This window comes from Macaca mulatta, chromosome 14 (assembly GCF_049350105.2).
Source record: "Macaca mulatta isolate MMU2019108-1 chromosome 14, T2T-MMU8v2.0, whole genome shotgun sequence".
NCBI lineage: Eukaryota > Metazoa > Chordata > Mammalia > Primates > Cercopithecidae > Macaca > Macaca mulatta.
Window position 1 is genome coordinate 76430709 of NC_133419.1, and position 18526 is coordinate 76449234.

Below are 18526 nucleotides of genomic sequence, written 5' to 3' on the forward strand. Positions count from 1 at the left end.
TCCCTGGAGAGATAGGTCTTTGGCTGTATCTACTGTACCATTTTTGCTGACATCATTTGGTTTGTTTACAAGGATGAAAAACATGGCTTATAAGGGATGAAGGGACGCCTAGATGATTTTAGGCAAAAGAGAATACCATGACCAGATATATACTTAAGAAAGATCACCTTGTAGTTCTCTGGCGACTGGGCTATTTCCAACCAGCCTTCTCCTAGTGCCATAATGTTCAAATTAAGTGTCTTTCCAGATTTTTATCAAAATTTTTCATGATAATCTGACTTTAAAATTAGTTATCCAGGAAAATCTCTTTGGGAACTTGCAGGAAGAGTGTTCCTTGAGATGGTAAATATTCTTGCTCTAGATCGGTTGCATACTTTAATTTGTGAAGTAGCAACTTAATATGTGGGCAATTTCAAGTAGCATGGCGCCCAGTGTGAGTAGCAGCAGTGATTTCTTGATTGATTGATTGATTTTTCTCAAGTGATCTAGTAAGGCCAGCTGGTTTTAGGTGATTATGTTATCCCTTTTTTCTTTGGCAGCCAGAGGAACCACAGGAATTGCATTTTGGTGAATGAATTTTATGTTCTGCTTCTATCTTCCTCCTTTTGCTGAAACACATTGTATTTCGTTGATTTTGATATATACATTTTGGGCATTTTAATATTGATAAAAATGAGTTGCATCTTGTAATTACTGGCATGTCATATTATAATTGATAGTACTTTTAGTGTTACATAAGTTAATGATGCATTTTACAATTGGTGCTGTCTTAGATTTTATGAACTATCAAGTGTTTTAGCTGGTTTTATGTATTTTTGTGAAGTACTTCAAATCCTTTTTGGAACAACATAGATGTATAAATAAATATATAAATAGAAATATGTTTATTGATTATGCTTGTGCCTCAGTTATTCTTAGCCTGGATCACTGAAAGAGCAGATTAGACATGGTTTTTCTTTCTCTTGTTTTCAATTTTGATGTAAACCTTTCCAGGACATTAGATGGAATCAGATCTTCATGGGAGACGGCAAGTAGAAATTGAATGACTCATTGGATAAATTATAATTAATGTAATGGCCCTAGGAATTTTCAGCCTCTCCTCTCTCTGATTACCTGTCTCATCTGGCTATTAGCACATGAGATGTTAGAGTTCAAAGCTCTATTTAGCCAGTTTTGCTGGAAATAAAAAAGACCAATTTCTTTTCTTTGTCTGGCCTGTTTGAAACACAGGCCTCGACTGATGCCTTGCCTAAACCATTACTTGTGCACCTGCATTCTGTAAAGGGAAACTCTGAAATCTTTGCTGCATTTCACTGTGAGGCTCAGACCTCAAAACATGAGGAATGTAACCACAGTCCAGCTGCAATGTTCCTCCACCCCCTACTTCTTTCACTGAGGACTGAAAAGTATGTTTTAAAGTGATTTTTGGAATGAAATTTATTAGTCTTTGTTATTGTGCTACTTAACTGTCTGGTAGATAATAAATTCAGAATGGATTAGCGAAACAAGCCATGAGTTAGGGCCTAGCTGATCAGAGCATATGGCTTTTTCAGGGCCTTAAAAGATGTCTGAAGTTTGTTTTATTCTCAGGAGCAGAAACGGGACTGGTATAATTGGCAGGCACTTTTGAAACTTTCTGGCCTGCTCACAACAATACTTTTATACATCTCTAAAAGATGGTCAGCTATTTTTCTGTTGTAGAGTTATTGGAACTTAGAGAAATGGTAATGCTGTTTCCTTGATTTTGTGTAGTTATGTTTGTTCCTATGGAGGATCCTGACCTTACCAAAACCCCAAGAGTTGCCCTTTTTACCTGATTGATTCTGATTTCTTTTCAAGACAGAATTTCTAACGTATAAAGAAATTGTGATGTGTTCAAAATCAGATAATATTGGGCTAGGATCATAGTCATTGCATGTGGACCCGATTCTCATTAGAGTGGAATGGTCTAACACCTTTTTTGTGACTAGGTACATAAAGAGGTCATATATCCTATGTATAAAGAGGTTGGCCAAACAGGTCCCCAAGTCTTATGACCTGCGTTTTTTATTATTCTTGCAGCCACATAGACAGGTCTAGAGGTTTATGGACCTTCCCGTTCTGCATAACTAGGTTGCATTTTGCCAAGAGGGAGGAGACAAAGGAGTGTGCAGAGTAGCAGTGAGCAGGCTGATTCCTTATCTCTGTATTCCCTCAGCCTACCTCTTGGCTGAGCAATACTGACTTGATAAATAAATGAATGAAAATGTCTTTCTGATGGCCTCTTCTTGAAGCAATTAGAATACCTGGAGCTTTATTTATGTAAGTAACAAGTTTTCTGTAGAAATAGTGACTAGCACCCAGGATTTTGTTGGTAAAAAGCTTATATTGAAAACATAAATGAAAATTCCAGAACTCTACTTTTCAGACTGCTGTAATTCTGACTCATTTCTATTATTACCTGCTTCAGGCATACTTAAACACCTGTTGACATCTTATATTAAGAATTACATCTTCCTTCCTTAAAAATTCTCAGCTTCTGTTTGTTAATCAAACTATTTTAGTGCGGAGAGTTCAGAAATGATTGCTGTTTTCACTAAATTAGCATCTGTTTGCTTTCCTGGCATCCAATTAAATCTGATGGCCTTCTTCCAGAAGTGGGGAGTCATGGTTAGGCTTAAATGCTATGGCTTTCATTTTCAACTCTCTTCTGTGTATCCTATAAATTAGAACATTTCTTCTAACCTTTCATCTTCATTTTATTATAGGTTGTTGCTCAGATGTTGGCATTTAGAGCACTCAGTAGACCCAGACCCCAAACCTTTAAATTGGATGATAAATACGATGACTTGAGGCAGTAGAAAAGAGTGGACCAAATGCTTTGGTTTTCTATTTTCCTTGCTATGCAACTTTAAAGTATAATTAAGCAAATATTTTTCAGGGTGACTAATACTACTGAAATGAATGAAATTATTAGTTCTTTTGGATTTTTCACTTGATTACAGGAATTTGACCTAACTTGAAAAATCTCTGTTCATGTGAAAACTTTCCCAAGTGTCTGTAGTCCAACTCTCTATAATTACCTAACAGTACACCATGGAACAGAAATAAAGATGAAAAAAAAAAATAAGTCCATGCAGAATTGTAGACTTTACTGTATTTTAGAACCAGTCGGAATATTATTCCGTCATCTGATTGAACCCTTCATTTCACAAAGGGAGAAACAGGTTGAAAGATGAAGTGAGGTCATACAAGTTAACTAAGCATTCATTTTGATATGCCCCCCTGAGGAGAGGCAAGCCCAGAAGATGAAGTGCTAATTATTAAGTATAGTACTTGTAAAGCAAACATATAGGAGATGGAAGAAGTATTTTTATCAAAATGGGTCTGTACTGGAGTCTGAAATACTCCTTTTTCCTGATTTAGGGAAAGCACTCTTGTAAAGAATGCAGTAATGTGAATCTCTGAATATTAAGCAGAGTTACTGTGTGACGTTCTTACTGAAAATGTTAATTATTCAAGTCATATTTATTAGTTAGTTCACTTGACATTTGTATTTCCTCTAAAAGGTATGGTGCAAAATGCATCTCTTTTTTTCTCTCTTGCCTCCAATTATTTAAACTCAACAAAATTTTTGTTTTTTATTTCCAATTATTTTGGGCTTTGGGGTCATGGTGGCTTCTCTCTTATTGCTGAGTGACTGTGGTAGTGTTCTCCTCTCTGAGTCTTAGTTCTCCTGGCATAGTACCTATGTCACTATCCCACTAGGTTGTTACAAGGATTAAATAAGCACAGTGCTTGGTATACAGAAAATGCTTAACAAAATTTTGGAACTACTATTATTTATACATTGAGCTTTGCAACAGGAATCCTAGGCATGTAAGTTTTTATTCTATGTGCTAGATAGAAGATGGGCCTAATAAAGGGTAAAGAGAATTAAAAATATAACCCAGTGGGAAAGTACTGTGTTTCCTTTTGTAATAGTGCTGTGAGGTACATCATCTGTAAGTCAATGGTCTAAGTGCAAAGGACTAGTGAAGTCCCCCATAATGCAGGGGTTAAAACTGGTGTAAGTCTGAAGGCTTGTCTTTTTACAGGCATACCTCATTTTATTGCATTTTGCATTATTGTGCTTCATAGAGACTGTATTTTTTACAAATTGAAGGTTTGTGGTAACCTTGCATCAAGCAAGTCTGTCAGTGATATTTTTCCAATAGTATGTGCTCGCTTTGTGTGTCTGTGTCACATTTTATAAACTTTCACAATATTTCAAGCTTTTCGTTATTATTATATCTATTATGACCTATAATCAGTGATCTTTCATGTTATTGTTGTAATTATTTTGGGAAATACAAACCACACCCATGTAAGATGGCAAAGTTAATCAATGTTGTGTGTGTTCTGACTGCTCCACTGACCAGCTCTTCCCCCATCTCTCTCCCTCTCCTCAAACCTCCATGTTCCCTGAGACACAACATTATTGAAACTAGACCAATTAATATAGCCCTTTAATGGCCTCTAAGTGTTCGAGTGAAAGGAAGAGTTCCAGTATCTCATTTTAAATTAACAACTAGGAATGATTGAGCTTAGTGAGGAAAGCATGTGAAAAGCTGAGATGGCTGAAAGCTAGGCCTCTTGGGTGAAACAGCGAAGTTGTAAATTCGAAGGAAAAGTCCTTGAAAGAAATTAAAAGTGCTACTCCAGTGAACATATAAATGATAAGAAAGTGAAAAGACTTATTGCTGATATGGATACAGTTTTAGTGGTCTGGATAAACAATCAGACCAGCCATAACATTCCCGTAAGCCAAAGCCTAATCTAGAGCAAGGACCTAACTTTCTTCAGTTATTTGAAATCTGAGAGAAACGAGGAAGCTACAGGAGAAAAGTTGGAAGCTACAGAGGTTGTGTTAATGAGGTTTAAGGAAAGAAGCCATCCCTAGAACATAGAAGTACAAGGTGAAGCAGGAAGTGCTGATAGAGAAGCTGCAGCAAGTTATCCAGAAGATCTAGCTGAGAGCATTGATGAAGGTGGCTACACTAAACAGATTTTCAAGGTAGACAAAATAGCCTTCTGTTGGAAGAAAATGCCATCTATAGCTGGAAAGGAGAAGTCAATGCCTGACTGCAAAGATTCAAAGGAAAGGCTGACTCTTTTATTAGGGGCTAATACAGCTGCTAACTTTAAGCTAATGTTCAGTGACCATTCTGAAAATCCTGGGGCCCTTAAGAATGATGCTAACTATACTCTGTGTTCTATGAATGTAACATCAAATCCTCGATGACAGCGCATCTGTTTACAACATGGTTTATTGAATATTTTAAGGCTCCTGTTGAGACCTACGGCTCAGAAAAAATATTCCTTTCAAAATCTTACTGTTCATTGAAAACATGTGGTTACCCACGAGCGCTCATGGAGATGTATAAGGAGATGAAAGTTGTCTTCATGCCTGCTAACACAGTATCCATTCCGCAGCCCATGGATGACTTTTAAGTCCTCTTATTTAAGAAACACATTTCATAAGGCTGTAACTGCCATACATAGTGATTCCTCTGATGGATCTGGGCAGAGTCCCTTGAAAACCTTCTGGACAGTATTCACCATTCTAAATGCCATTCAGAATATTCATGATTCATGGGAGGAGATAAAAATATCAGCATTAACAGAAGTTTGGAAGAAGTTGATTCCAAACCTCATGGATGATTTTGAAGGGTTCAAGACTTCAGTGGAAGAAATAGCTATTTCATGATAAAAGTTTAACGATGAGGAGTTGCTTCTTATGGATGAGCAAAGAAAGTGGTTCCTTGAGGTGGAACCTAATTCTAGTGAAGATGATGTAAAAAAAGAATTTAGAATGTTACATAAACTTAGTTGACAAGGAAGTGGCAGAGTTAGAGAGGAAGGATTGATTCCAATTGTAAAAGAAGTTCTACTATGGGTAAATGCTATCAGACAGCATTGCATGCTGCAGAGAAATCTTTCATGAAAGGCAAAGTCAATTGATGCCCAAAACTTCATTGTTGTCTTATTTTAAGAAATTGTCACAGCCACTCCAACTTTAGCAACCACCACCCTGATTAGTCAACAGCTATTGCCGACTAGGCAAGACCCTCCACCAGCAAAAACATTATGACTCTCTGAAGGCTCAGATGATCATTAGCATTTTTTAGCAATAGTATGTTTTTAAATTAAGATATTTACATTGTTTTAAACTATATATTTTGTATTTTCTTTAATTTTTTCCATGAACACATGTTCAAAGATATTTTTAAAACATAATGCTATTTTCATATATGCCGGCAAACAAAAAAAAATTGTGTGAGTCACTCTTTATTGAGATACTCACTTTATTTATTTTTATTTTTATTTATTTATTTATTTATTTATTTATTTATTTATTTATTTTTGAGACGGAGTCTCTCTCTGCTGCCCAGGCTGGAATGCAGTGGCCGGATCTCAGCTCACTGCAAGCTCCGCCTCCCGGGTATTTTTATTTTTTTGTAGAGACAGGGTCCCGCTATGTTGACCAGGCTGATCTCGAACTCCTGGCCTCAAGCGATACTTCTGCCTCGCCCTCCCAAAATGCTGGGATTACAGGTGTGAGCCACAACACCCGGCCAAGATACTAACTTTTCTGCAGTGGTTTGGAACCAAACCCACAATATATCCAATGTATGTCTGTACCTCAAATAGGCCGAGAGTTTACTGTCTACAGTCTACTGAGTAGTCACGTAAGCATGTGGGCCTTGGAAGATATGGGTTAGTGAATGCTGAGGCGCTTATTCTTACAAGGAATGCAGAGCATTTTCAAACTAACTAGTTCTCAACCTGGCCCACTATTTACTTTTTTAGTCGTATCTCCAGGTTCCTTCCCAGTTCGTAACCTATGCTTCAGTCAGACTGAACAACTGGTTGTTTTCCAAACACATCACAGTATTTCCTACCTTGATGCTCATTGTCCATGCTATTTATCTGGAAAGCCTTCCCTAGCCATCTCTAGTATCACAACTGTGCTTGTACATGAAGCCCTCCCTTAGTATCTAAACTTTCCCCATAAACTCTTTCTTGATTTCCCATAGTTTGGTAAACTGTAATTCTTTTGGATTCTTGTGAACGATTCTCTCTATATGGTATCACAGAAATGAAGTTCTTTTATATGTACTTTAATAACAGCCGAACTCAATGATGCAGGTAGTGTATTTGAGTTATTTATCCTTGTCTGAAATATTTTCAGGGTAGAAACTGCATCTTACTTGGTATCAGACTTCCCTGCCTTGCAGAGAGGCTTGTATTTTGTAGACACTCAATAAATATTTATTGAATTAGGAGAGTAAAAGGAACATTCCATTTTTGCAAATTCTATTAGGTAATCTGACACTCTACTCTGTGGCCCATTGTTTTAACTCTGGATGCTCTGGCCAGGACAATCATTTCACAGAGTCCCTTGGGACCGTGACAAGCTATTAACTTCTGTGCTTGTTGTAATCCAAGGCACAGGCATCAGCACTGATGGGGTTATGTTCAGGGGTGTGAGCAAAGAACATGTTTTAAATGAGGAATCCCCATGGAAATTCAGGCAGTAGAGATCAACAAAATAAAAATGCAGAAGGTGGCTGCTGGGTGAGACAGGAAATGAACACCTTGTGAAGATTAGGCATTCCACTGAGAGGGGAAATGTGGAAAACCAGTCAAGAGAAATTGTGCAGCTATTTCATCACTGACACTTGGAGGTATATTGTTGTGTGTGTTGTTTTTAATGAAGTGTGCTTTTATAGTGCTGATGTTATTATCTGGATGAGGAAGTCTTCTCTAGTATTATTGTCATCTCAGCTTTCTGTAACCAACAAAATTAAAATACAGTAATGTAATGGGACAGTGGGATAAGAAAGAAAACCAGATGACTCTGACATGTGACCCCAGCCTGAACTTACTGCTTTTCTAGTTTTCAGCATACTGAAATCAAAGTAGAGCCCAGTGTAATGCTTGCAGGAGCTGGGGGGATTGGGCAGAGGAATAATACATTTGGTTAATAGTGTCCTGAGTTCAGTACTGTTACATTATTAGTATATGTGAAATCAGTGTTTCTCAGCAGGAGTCCCAACACATCAGTGAGCGCGCCAGTAGTTCATGGACTAACCATTTGCAGTCCATTAATATTTATCATAGGACAGCATAGATGCTTTGTGTTCTGATATGAATTAATCATCGAATTTAATAAATAAAGCTTTATTTTATTGGTGTTGCATGAAAGTAGCTCTGTTTTTAATTCTTACATGTTTGAATCTTTTGGTAAGCAAAGAATGGGAGAATGAGGGTAATTATATCAAGCCAGAGAGTTTGCAGTAGGTAATCTGGGGAATATTTTGGTTTTCTGACAAAAATGAATGGAAGGAAAGAGTAAAAGTTATTTTTAGGTAGATGTGAAATTATTTTAGCTTCCAAAAGCATCTCATTATAATAGTTCTCTAGACAATTTTCTAAGGATAATAACATTTATGTCCCGGGTAATGGTATCATTATAAAACAAATTTATGTCACTCTTCCAGATAGTTTTAACTACCATATTTTTATACCTCTCTTTTAGATTATTTACACTTAGTAAGGATGATCACCAAAAGTAATTTCTGAATCAGGTTAAGTGATCAATTAGTTTTTAATAATTGCTTTTCTTCTCTAATTCATTGAAAATGAAAAACTGATACAACGTTTAATTCATATATAGTTAAATCACAAGATAGTTAAATCATAAGAGGGGACATCACAAGAAAGCCAACTGTGTTTATTGAGCACTAGGACATACTAGTCACTGCAGAAGATACTAGAATTAGGTAAAGTTACCTGGCTCTGAACTGGCATCAGGATGCACAGCAAGTCAGCAGAGAGTCATTCTCCACATAATAAGACCCGTGCTAGAGATCAGCTCAGGGTTGGGTTGGAGGTAGCCAGCAGAGGCATGCTTGATGAGATGGCCCCTAAGCATCTGAGCTGCTGGGTATGGAATAGGATTAGGAGCTTCCAAGTGACCCAGATGTAATGAAACATGTACACTGGCACAAAGCAGATACTACACCTTTCCATGAACCAAAGCTTCCACTTTCTCACCTTGCCTCGTAAGTGAATTTACATTGCTGAACAGTTAACATTTAGGCATATATAAGTGTAGAGTATGTTTATAATTTAATATTTAGTCTAAGTAAAAATTAAACTTACTTTCAAAGATTACTAGCTTTAAGTGGTTAATATTAAAATACATTTATTCAAAGGACAGGAACCTATCTATAAAGTATTTTGGATCACAAATTGGTTGTAATAAATATATGACTAATTTGATTTAAACAGAGTTTCTTGCACATGTAACTATCTAACAGAGATAAGCCTTGTTGGCTTTTAAATAATAAAACTTGTGTATTCTAAATTAGGAAAGGAAAAACCATGGCTTTCCTGTTTCACTCTTCTGAAAGAACTTTGGCATCAGATACACCTTGAATCAGTTTATTCTACGTCTCTAGCCTCAGAATAGTCTTTTGGAAAACAAAGATAATGGATTCACAGAAAGGTGGAGAAGAATAGAGAGAATTTATATAAAATGACCTTTGCATGTAATAGTCACTCAGTAAATATTTGTATACTCATAAATGAACCTAGTAGTCACAATATTAATTTTTCCCTTCTAGTTGAATTTATCTTATATTATTCCAGTAGAAATGAGACTCATAACTTTTTTTTTTTTTTTTTTTTTTTTTTTTTTTTTTTTGAGACGGAGTCTCGCTCTGTAGCCCGGGCTGGAGTGCAGTGGCCGGATCTCAGCTCGCTGCAAGCTCCGCCTCCCGGGTTTACGCCATTCTCCTGCCTCAGCCTCCCGAGTAGCTGGGACTACAGGCGCCCGCCACCGCGCCCGGCTAGTTTTTTGTATTTTTTAGTAGAGACGGGGTTTCACGGTGTTAGCCAGGATGGTCTCGATCTCCTGACCTCGTGATCCGCCCGTCTCGGCCTCCCAAAGTGCTGGGATTACAGGCTTGAGCCACCGCGCCCGGCGAGACTCATAACTTTTTAGAATTTCAAAAATCCTTGGTTTTGGATTTAGAAAGTATTTCTTAAATAAATCACAGAAACAAGACCATATTATGAGAAATGGTCTGTAAGTTTGATTTAAGAAAAAAACCTTGCCTATAATTCATAGCTTTTAGATTCACCAAATGTCAGGATCCAGAATATATATTTTTAAAACCTTTATCAACAAGTAAAGGAGCAATCAACCTAATAAAAATATGGACATAATATATGAAGAAGCTGTTACAGAAAAACAAACCCTAGATGTTTAATAACATAAGAAAAATACTTAGCCTCACTAATAATCAGGAAATGCATGTTAAAACCAGAAGGAAATGCCATTTTGTATCCATCAAACTGGCAAAAATTAGGATGTCTATTTAGTACCAGATTCAGTGAGCACATAGAGGAAGAGAAACTCTCATCCTTGGCTTGTGAGAGTTTCAGTTAGTTCATTTATTTCAAACAGCAGTTTAATAATACAGTTAAATCTGCAGGAATCCCACTCAACCTAAGAACCTCAATCCTGGTTATATACTGGACTGTTGAGTAGCTCTTACAGATACGCATCCTACAGATATTTATTACGTCTGTATTATATAGATATTTAAACATTATCTCTTAATTACCATTATTGTGTTCTGGAATTATTCAAAATTATATAGTTAATATTTGTTTAAAGAGCCTCTGTCCTCTTGTACTATCCCTTTCAGAGCCTTTATTTCTGTGCAACATTATTTTCTTTCTTTTTTTTTTTTTTGAAACAAGGTTCACTCTGTCACTCAGGCTGGAATGCAGTGGTGTAATCATACCAGCTTTGACCTCCTGGTTTCAAGCAATCCTCCCACCTCAGCCTCCTAAGTACCTGGGATTATAGGCTTATGCTAGCATGCCCAGCTATTTTTTCTAATTTTATTTTTTTGTAGAGATGCATTCTCCCTATGTTGCCCAGGCTGGTCCTGAACTCCTGGGCTAAAGTGATTCTCCTGCCTTGGCCTCCCAAAGTGCTGGGATTACAGTCGTGAGCTACATGCCCCTGGCCCATTGTTTTATTTAACACTTTTTAAAGGCTACTTTCTTAAAGACTAGGATACATGTTTCTCTGTACCTAGCGTCTTTCTTTTTATTAACATAAGGTCGATGTGGGTGGTTACTTTTTCTTATAATTCATGCCATTTTCATACACTGGTTCTGGCTTCTTGATTGGTTTTAATTTTATAGTAGCAGTTTGCCATATTTCCTTTTGAGCAAAGATTGGTGTTAATAATGCCTAGAGTTTTGAGTGCTATTCATTTATATTATTGGAAACCTTTAAAAAGACTTACAAAAGAATTAATTCTTCCCATGATGCCCATTAGTTACTCCCACTAATATAAATGATGGCTCCCAGGTTCATGATGTGGAGAGTCTAGTGATGAAATACTAGAAGTGTTAACTGTAGTTAGTTATGGGAATTTACTGTTGTAAATTAATTAAACACACCAATAAGCAACAGAAGCTTTTTATTATTTTAATTTGTATAAATATAAGGTTGGTAAGCTAATGAGAAGTGACAGGTCTCTTGGAGTTTGATTGACACCTATACTTAAACTCTTTTAAATGTGTAGATGACGAATTTATTGAGACAACTTCTGTGGTAAGATGTTCCATACAGGGAATATTTATTTTTGAGTGTGTAGTGCACAGTTTTGTCATTTCCAGCTTTAACAAATTAGTTACTAGAGGAAAAACATTTTGGAAGCCACCTCCTAATATTGAATTTGCTGAGTCATGTTCTGTGTGAGAGTTATAAGAATTTCATATTATATTCTGGTTTCTGTATTCATGGTTTCTATATAAATCACAAAATGAGAGGTTCATAGTTGCTGAAGAGGAATTTGGTAAATAGCATGTTATTTCACTCAGCAATTTCTATGGGAAGATGATAGATAGTATTCCTTTCTAAGATGATGCAGTTCAAATAAATTTCCTTTTCTATTTTTGTATTATTTTAATTGGAAACTGCCCTGTTTTGTAGTATGCAATTTGTAATAGACACTAACTCAGTTTTGTATTATTAAATACTAATTCAAAATCAAGATTCATGGTCTCAGAATGATAAATATACAAATGAACCTGTTCACCTATTCATGCATTCATTAAATGTTTAATTAGTACATAGTATGTGACAGATACTGTTCTATTGATAGGTCTTTGTGATTTAGTAAAGAACAATAACAACAATTAAAAATGTTCTGTCTTTAAAAGGAATGGACAGTTTAAATTCTGTAAATACTGCTGAATATCTACCATATAAATAGACTTCATGCCATATATTTTTATGAAACAGACTAAGAAAGTTAGCATATTATCAGCTTATTACCTAGTTTCAGAGATAACAAAAATCACCTTGTTTCATGCCTTTTATTTAATAACACTCCTTTCTTTACCTGGCATGCCCTTGTCTCATGAGTAAATACATTGCAAGATTCATTAGGTATCCCTAGGGGTAGAAAGAAGTACAATCTGATTTTAAGCAAAAATAAGATTGGTTAATAAGTGGTTTGGGACCTATCTCAAGTGTCAATTTGTCATTAAGAGTAAAAGCTTGATAATTGACTGGAAAGTACTTTTAAAAGTTTTAGAATCAAGTTAAAATTGACTTTGCTCAGAATATCTAACTAATGTTTAGTTCTCACTCCTGCAAAAATATACTGAATCAGGACCTAGTTGTTTGACAAGACTGAAGCAAAGGAATAGTAAGTAGTGTTTATCCTCTCAATTAGCCAATGAAATGAAAGGTTAAAATGTTAAATTAGGCTGGGCATGGCGGCTCATGCCTGTAATCTGGTCACTTTGGGAGGCCAAGGCAGTAGGATCACTTGAGCCCAGGAGTTTGAGACTTTAGCCTCGGCAACATGCTGAGACCCCATCCCTACAAAAAATAGAAAATTAATCTAGTGTGATGGTACCCAGCTACTCAGGAGGCTGAAGTGGGAGGATCACTTGAGCCCAGGAGGTCAAGGCTGCAGTGAACCATGAATCCTGCCAGTACCCCACCTCAACTTGTGCAGCAGAGTGAGACCCTGTCTCAAAAAAAAAAAAGAAAATTAAATTAGAAATGCCATGCGTGATTCGTCATGAGTTTCACATGTGGATGTGCATAAAAGAAGTTATAGGACATGGAAAATGATTGAGAGGTGTTAACATATATCTAATAGGAATTCTAGGAATAAAGATTAGAGGACATGGCAAGAAAGAAATATTCAAAACATGGTGGCTGAGTTAAAAAAAAAAACAGTATTAAGAACAAAAAAAGGAGACACAGGTGCCACACAGATTGAAAACTCATAAGAACATATTGTAAACAGTTTTTAAAAGGTTGGTGGAATAGTCTTTTTTAGAAAAAAATGTAAAATAACAAAATTGATCCGAAAAGAAATGGGAAAACTGAATAGGGGCTATTTCTAGAGTATAGTAGCACAGATATCTTGACCAACACTGAAACTGCCTGGGAAAAACAAATTCTTTAATATATTGATTAGTTCACAAGAAAATAAAGAATACTTAGGTCAAAAACTGAGGAAGGCAAGAACCTAAAGAAATAAGGTGAACACTGAAGCCAGCTTTTTCCTTGAAAGCATTTAATAAACTGAGTAAGTGTGAATTTGATAAAACAACCTGAACAGGACAATAGAAAAAAGCACAAAAGTTATAGACAAATGTCTTTCATACTAAGTTGCCACTTTTGTATGAAAGACATACAAAACAAAACATACACAAGCTGAATCTAGCAATTCAGGAAGAGTCAATGGCTCAACATTTAAAAAGCTTTCCAAATAACTCACCCATCAAGAGATTAAGAAAAATATCTCATTTCAATAAATACAAAAAAAAGCATTCAATAAAATTGGACACTTATTTAGAAAGGCAATATGGGTTTTGATTAGGAACATACATTCTCAGCAGGGCACAGTGGCTCACGCCTATAATCCCAGCACTTTGGGAGGTTGAGGCGGGCAGATTGCTTGATCCCAGGAGTTAGAGCAGCCTGGGCAACGTTTGAAGACTTTGTCTTTACAAAAAATATACAAAAATTAGCCGCGCGTGGTGGCACTCCTGTAAGTCCCAGCTACTCAAGAGGCTGAGGTGGGAGAATACTTGAGCCTGGGAGGTTGAGACTGCAGTGAGCTGTGTTCACACCACTACACTCCAGCCTGGGTGAGAGAGCAAGACCCCGTCCCAAAGAAAGGGGTAGGGGGGACTTAAATTCTGGAACCAGATAACGAGAGTTTGAATCCAGACTGTTATTTAGTGTAAATGGTAGGCAGAATTTGAAATGGCACTCAAGATTCCCACTCTCCGGGTGTACATGTCCCTATAAATATCTTCCCCTTCAGTGTGAGCAAGACTTTTGAATAATAGTCGGCCCTCTCAATCTGCAGATTCAACCAGCCACGGATAGAAAATATTTAGACAAAAACAAACAAAAAGTAACAATACAAAAATTTTAAAAAATACAAACTTTTTAAATTTTCAAAGTATGTAGGAATTCTTTAATTAGAAAAGTAAAGGCAATGGGATTGTCTATTAGGTTCCGGAAGTACCCATGAATTAAATCACTTGTATCTCCCAGTTAAAAAAACAAAACAAAACCTTAAATCACATTGCTGTTAAGCTTTCATACAGTAAGAAATAAGACCAAGCTTTGCTAAAGTACAAAAACCTGAAATTCTGAGCATGAAAATAATTTATTGATTAGACATCTTGCTTATTCAAGCATTAGGCCTACTGGAGTTAGAATTAACACAGCTCATGGAAAAGGAAAAAAATTCCAAATTTCCTGGGGACATGGTTTATGCAAAAAAAAAAAAAAAAAAAATTTAAAAACAACAGACATAACTATTTACATAGCATTTGCATTGTATTAGGTTTTATAAGTAATTTAGAGATAATTTAAAGTATGTAGAACTTAGGTATATAAGTTATATATGTAGGTTATATTAAAATACAAATTTTATATCAGGGACTTGAGCTTACTTGGATTTTGGCATCCACAAGGGTCCTGGAATCAATCCTCCACAGATATTGAGAGATGAATATAATAGAATTTTACTCCCATGATTAAGGTTCCTAATCATTTGACTTTGAGTTAATATAAAGCAAAATTATCTGTATAGGCTTGACCTAATCAAGTCAACCCTTGAGAGCCAAGAAGCAGTAGCAGATGCTCTTCTGGTAGCCCACAAGAAAGCAAACAGAACTCCTCATGGAGGGAGCCATGTGGCTAGGACCTGAGGGTGGCTCCTAAGACCTGGGAGTGAAATATGGCTGACGGCTAGCAAGGAACTAGCTCTGCCCTACCACCACAAGGAGCTCAATTCTGCCAGCAACCTGAATGAGCTTGGAAGATGACCCTGAGCTACACATGAGAAGCCTGGCCAACATCTTGATTTTAGACCTTCTTAGATCCTGAGCAGAGAACCCATCTATAGTGTGGCTAGATTTCTGACCTACAGAAACCATGAGATAGTAAATGAGTGAATGGATGCTTAGCTTGTTTTATTTTTTAAAGCAGTAGTAGAAAACTAATACATTGTGTGACTTTGGACAGATTACTTGATCATCCTATGTGCCTTACTCTCATTATTAAATGGAGAGAGAACAGTACCCACTTCATAGGGTGTCTAGCTGGATTAAATGAGTGAATACATGTAAAATATATGTGGTACTTGGTAAAGCGTCAAATGTTGGCCAATAATAGTAGTAGCAGTTGTTATAAGAACTCATTGTAAAGTAGAAAATGAAAGAAATTTCCTTAAAATGCCAAAAGATGATTGTCACAAACCTATAGCAAGCGTTGGACTTAATAGTGAAACTTTATAAGTACTCCACTAAAATCAGGCAGATAAGGATGCCAGCTATCTTCACAATAAAATACTGTACTTATGGCCCTGGCCAATAGAATTATATGAGAAAAAGAAATGAAGTTTACATATTTGAAAAAAGGGAATAAAAGTTTACAAATTGAAAAGGAATACAATACAAGCACCTCGCAATATGGTTAATAAAAAGGGTGAGGTCAGGCGCGGTGGCTCACACCTGTAATCCCAGCACTTTGGGAGGCTGAGTCAATCAGGTGGATCACCAAAGGTTGGGAGTTTGAGACCACCCTGGCCAGCATGGCAAAACCCTGTCTCTACTAAAAATACAAAAATTAGCCAGATGTGGGGGCGGACACCTGTAGTCCCAGCTACTTGGGAGGCTGAGGCAGGAGAATCGCTTGAACCCAGGAGGCAGAGGTTGCAGTAAGCCGAGGTTGTGCCATTGCACTCCAGCCTGGGCAACAAGAGCAAAACTCCATCTCAAAATTAAAAAAATAAAATAAAAACAGTGAAAGACCTTTATCAAAGAAAAATATAAACATTATAAAAATGAGAGTGAAAAACACAGATCTGAATGGATGCACACACATACATACATACCTTGTTTAGCTATGCTTTATGCTCTTCTGATTTGGCATTACACTATTTGTATATATATTTTTAAGTTGTTTTTGAATTTGAAATAATTCATTGCAGTATGTTGTAAATCTTTTTTTCCCCAGGCACAATCAAGTGTTCTCTGCTTATAGCCAAGTAGAAGAGCTTTGACCCATAATGACTGACTAAAATATACAAATAGCAGCACTAGATCTGCAGCAAAAAAAATAGAAGCGGCTGGGCGCGATGGCTTATGCCTGTAATTCCAACACTTTGGGAGGCCGAGGTGGGCGGATCACGAGGTCAGGAGATCGAGACCATCCTGACTAACACAGTGAAATGCTATCTCTACTAAAAATACAAAAAATTAGCCAGGTATGGTGGCAGGCGCCTGTAGTCCCAGCTACTCTGGAGGCTGAGGCAGGAGAATGGTGTGAGCTTGCAGTGAGCCGAGATCGCACCACTGCAGTCCAGCCTGGGTGACAGAGTGAGGCTCCATCTCAAAAGAAAAAAAAAAAAAAGAAAAAAAAAGAAGAACAACACCACACTGGATTTTTGTTTTGTTTGTTTTGTTTTGTTTTTTTGTGGGGAGGGAATGGAATCTCACTCTGTTGCCCAGGCTGGAGTGCAGTGGTGCGATCTTGGCTCACTGCAACTTCCGCCTCCTGGGATCAGGCAACTCTTGTGCCTCAGCCTACTGAGTAGCTGGGATTACAGGCACGTGCAACCACATGTGGCTAATTTTTGTATTTTTAGTAGAGATGGGGTTTCACCATGTTGGCCAGGATGGTCTCGATCTTCCGACCTCGTGATCCGCCTGCCTTGGCCTCCCAAAGTGCTGGAATTACAGGTGTGAGCCACCATGCCTGGCCAACACACTGGATTTTAAAATGCAAGTGTTAAGTGGAAATAGAAAACATAGGGTAACAATCAGCAGGCATGGAGGATTTGGTTGAAGTTACTTGACAGTAAGAAGAATATCACACACATTACTGCAACCCTAGAAAGATTAACTAACAATTATATGAAAGTATATCAGAAATGAGTTTGGTGAGTGAAAATTTTAGCACATAAATAGCAGAAAAAGAAAAAGAAAAAATTCCAATGTAGGAACCCTTAGGGAAAATGGTTAAAAGACAAACCACTCAATTAAAAAATTATCAAAGGGTATTATATCAATCACGTTTCAGTCAGAAAAGCAGAATTAATGTGAATATTATGGTCTGATGGATTTATTATCGGAACAAGATCATATGCAACTGTGGAAGAAGCTACAGAAATAAGAGTCCAAAAACTGGGCTTGGAGATCAGAGAAAAGTCACTACCCCAGCCCTTCTGAAGCTCTGGTGCAGGTAGACAACTCAGGCAAAGAAGTAGGAAGTGAGGTATATCCAGCTGCTGAGTGGAACCCCAAAGGAGAGCAGGTGGAGACATCTATGGAAGGCTGTTGCCACTGCATCTGGTAGTGAAAAGGGAGTTGGTATTGGTCAGCAGGACCAGCAGCTGGGAACAAGAGCTAGATGCAGAATGGAAGCACAGAGACCAAATGGAATCTGCAAGCAGACTTGCACCTGTGTCTTACTGTGTCTAACACCATGCCCTGTCAACATGCCAGTGTAGTGGCTGCTGCAGTGGCCGGTTATTATCTTTGGAAGACAATGAAGTGAATTCTGTCTTCCAAATCTTACCAAAATTTATCTTTTGTTCATCTGTAACCTGGATCCATATAGGCAGTGGTCTTCTGGGAAATATTTCCAGCTTAGCCAAGTTGACACAGTAAAAAATTACAGTGGATATAAATAGGCCTTGTATTATATTCTAGTAATACAAAGATTAATAGCAATAATAGTAATCACTCAGAAAATTATAGTTGCTCTTAAGATCTTTCGGGTACTGTTCTAAATTTTATACACGTACACACGTGAATTGTCACAAAAGCAGTATGAGATTAATGCTGTTATTATCTACATTATATTCACAAATTGTGTCACGGAGAGTTCAGGAAAAAATACTTCCAAGGCTACATGTTGTTCTCT

At 37.1% G+C, this 18526-nt stretch overlaps 1 protein-coding gene and 2 long non-coding RNA genes across 14 annotated transcripts in view; 2 read left to right on the forward strand and 1 right to left on the reverse strand.

The window, feature by feature from the left end:
- Positions 1 to 18526, forward strand: part of UVRAG (UV radiation resistance associated) — a 329617-nt gene that overhangs the window by 211432 nt on the left and 99659 nt on the right. The gene's annotated exons all lie outside the window — the stretch shown is intronic.
- LOC144334395 (uncharacterized) lies at positions 4346 to 17030 on the reverse strand. The gene is made up of 2 exons (XR_013404185.1): positions 16955 to 17030; positions 4346 to 6052 (listed from the first exon to the last, which is right to left on the reverse strand). It is a non-coding gene; the product is annotated as an uncharacterized LOC144334395 (long non-coding RNA).
- Positions 6660 to 14271, forward strand: LOC144334394 (uncharacterized). Its single transcript, XR_013404184.1, has 3 exons — positions 6660 to 8483; positions 9929 to 10815; positions 14225 to 14271. It is a non-coding gene; the product is annotated as an uncharacterized LOC144334394 (long non-coding RNA).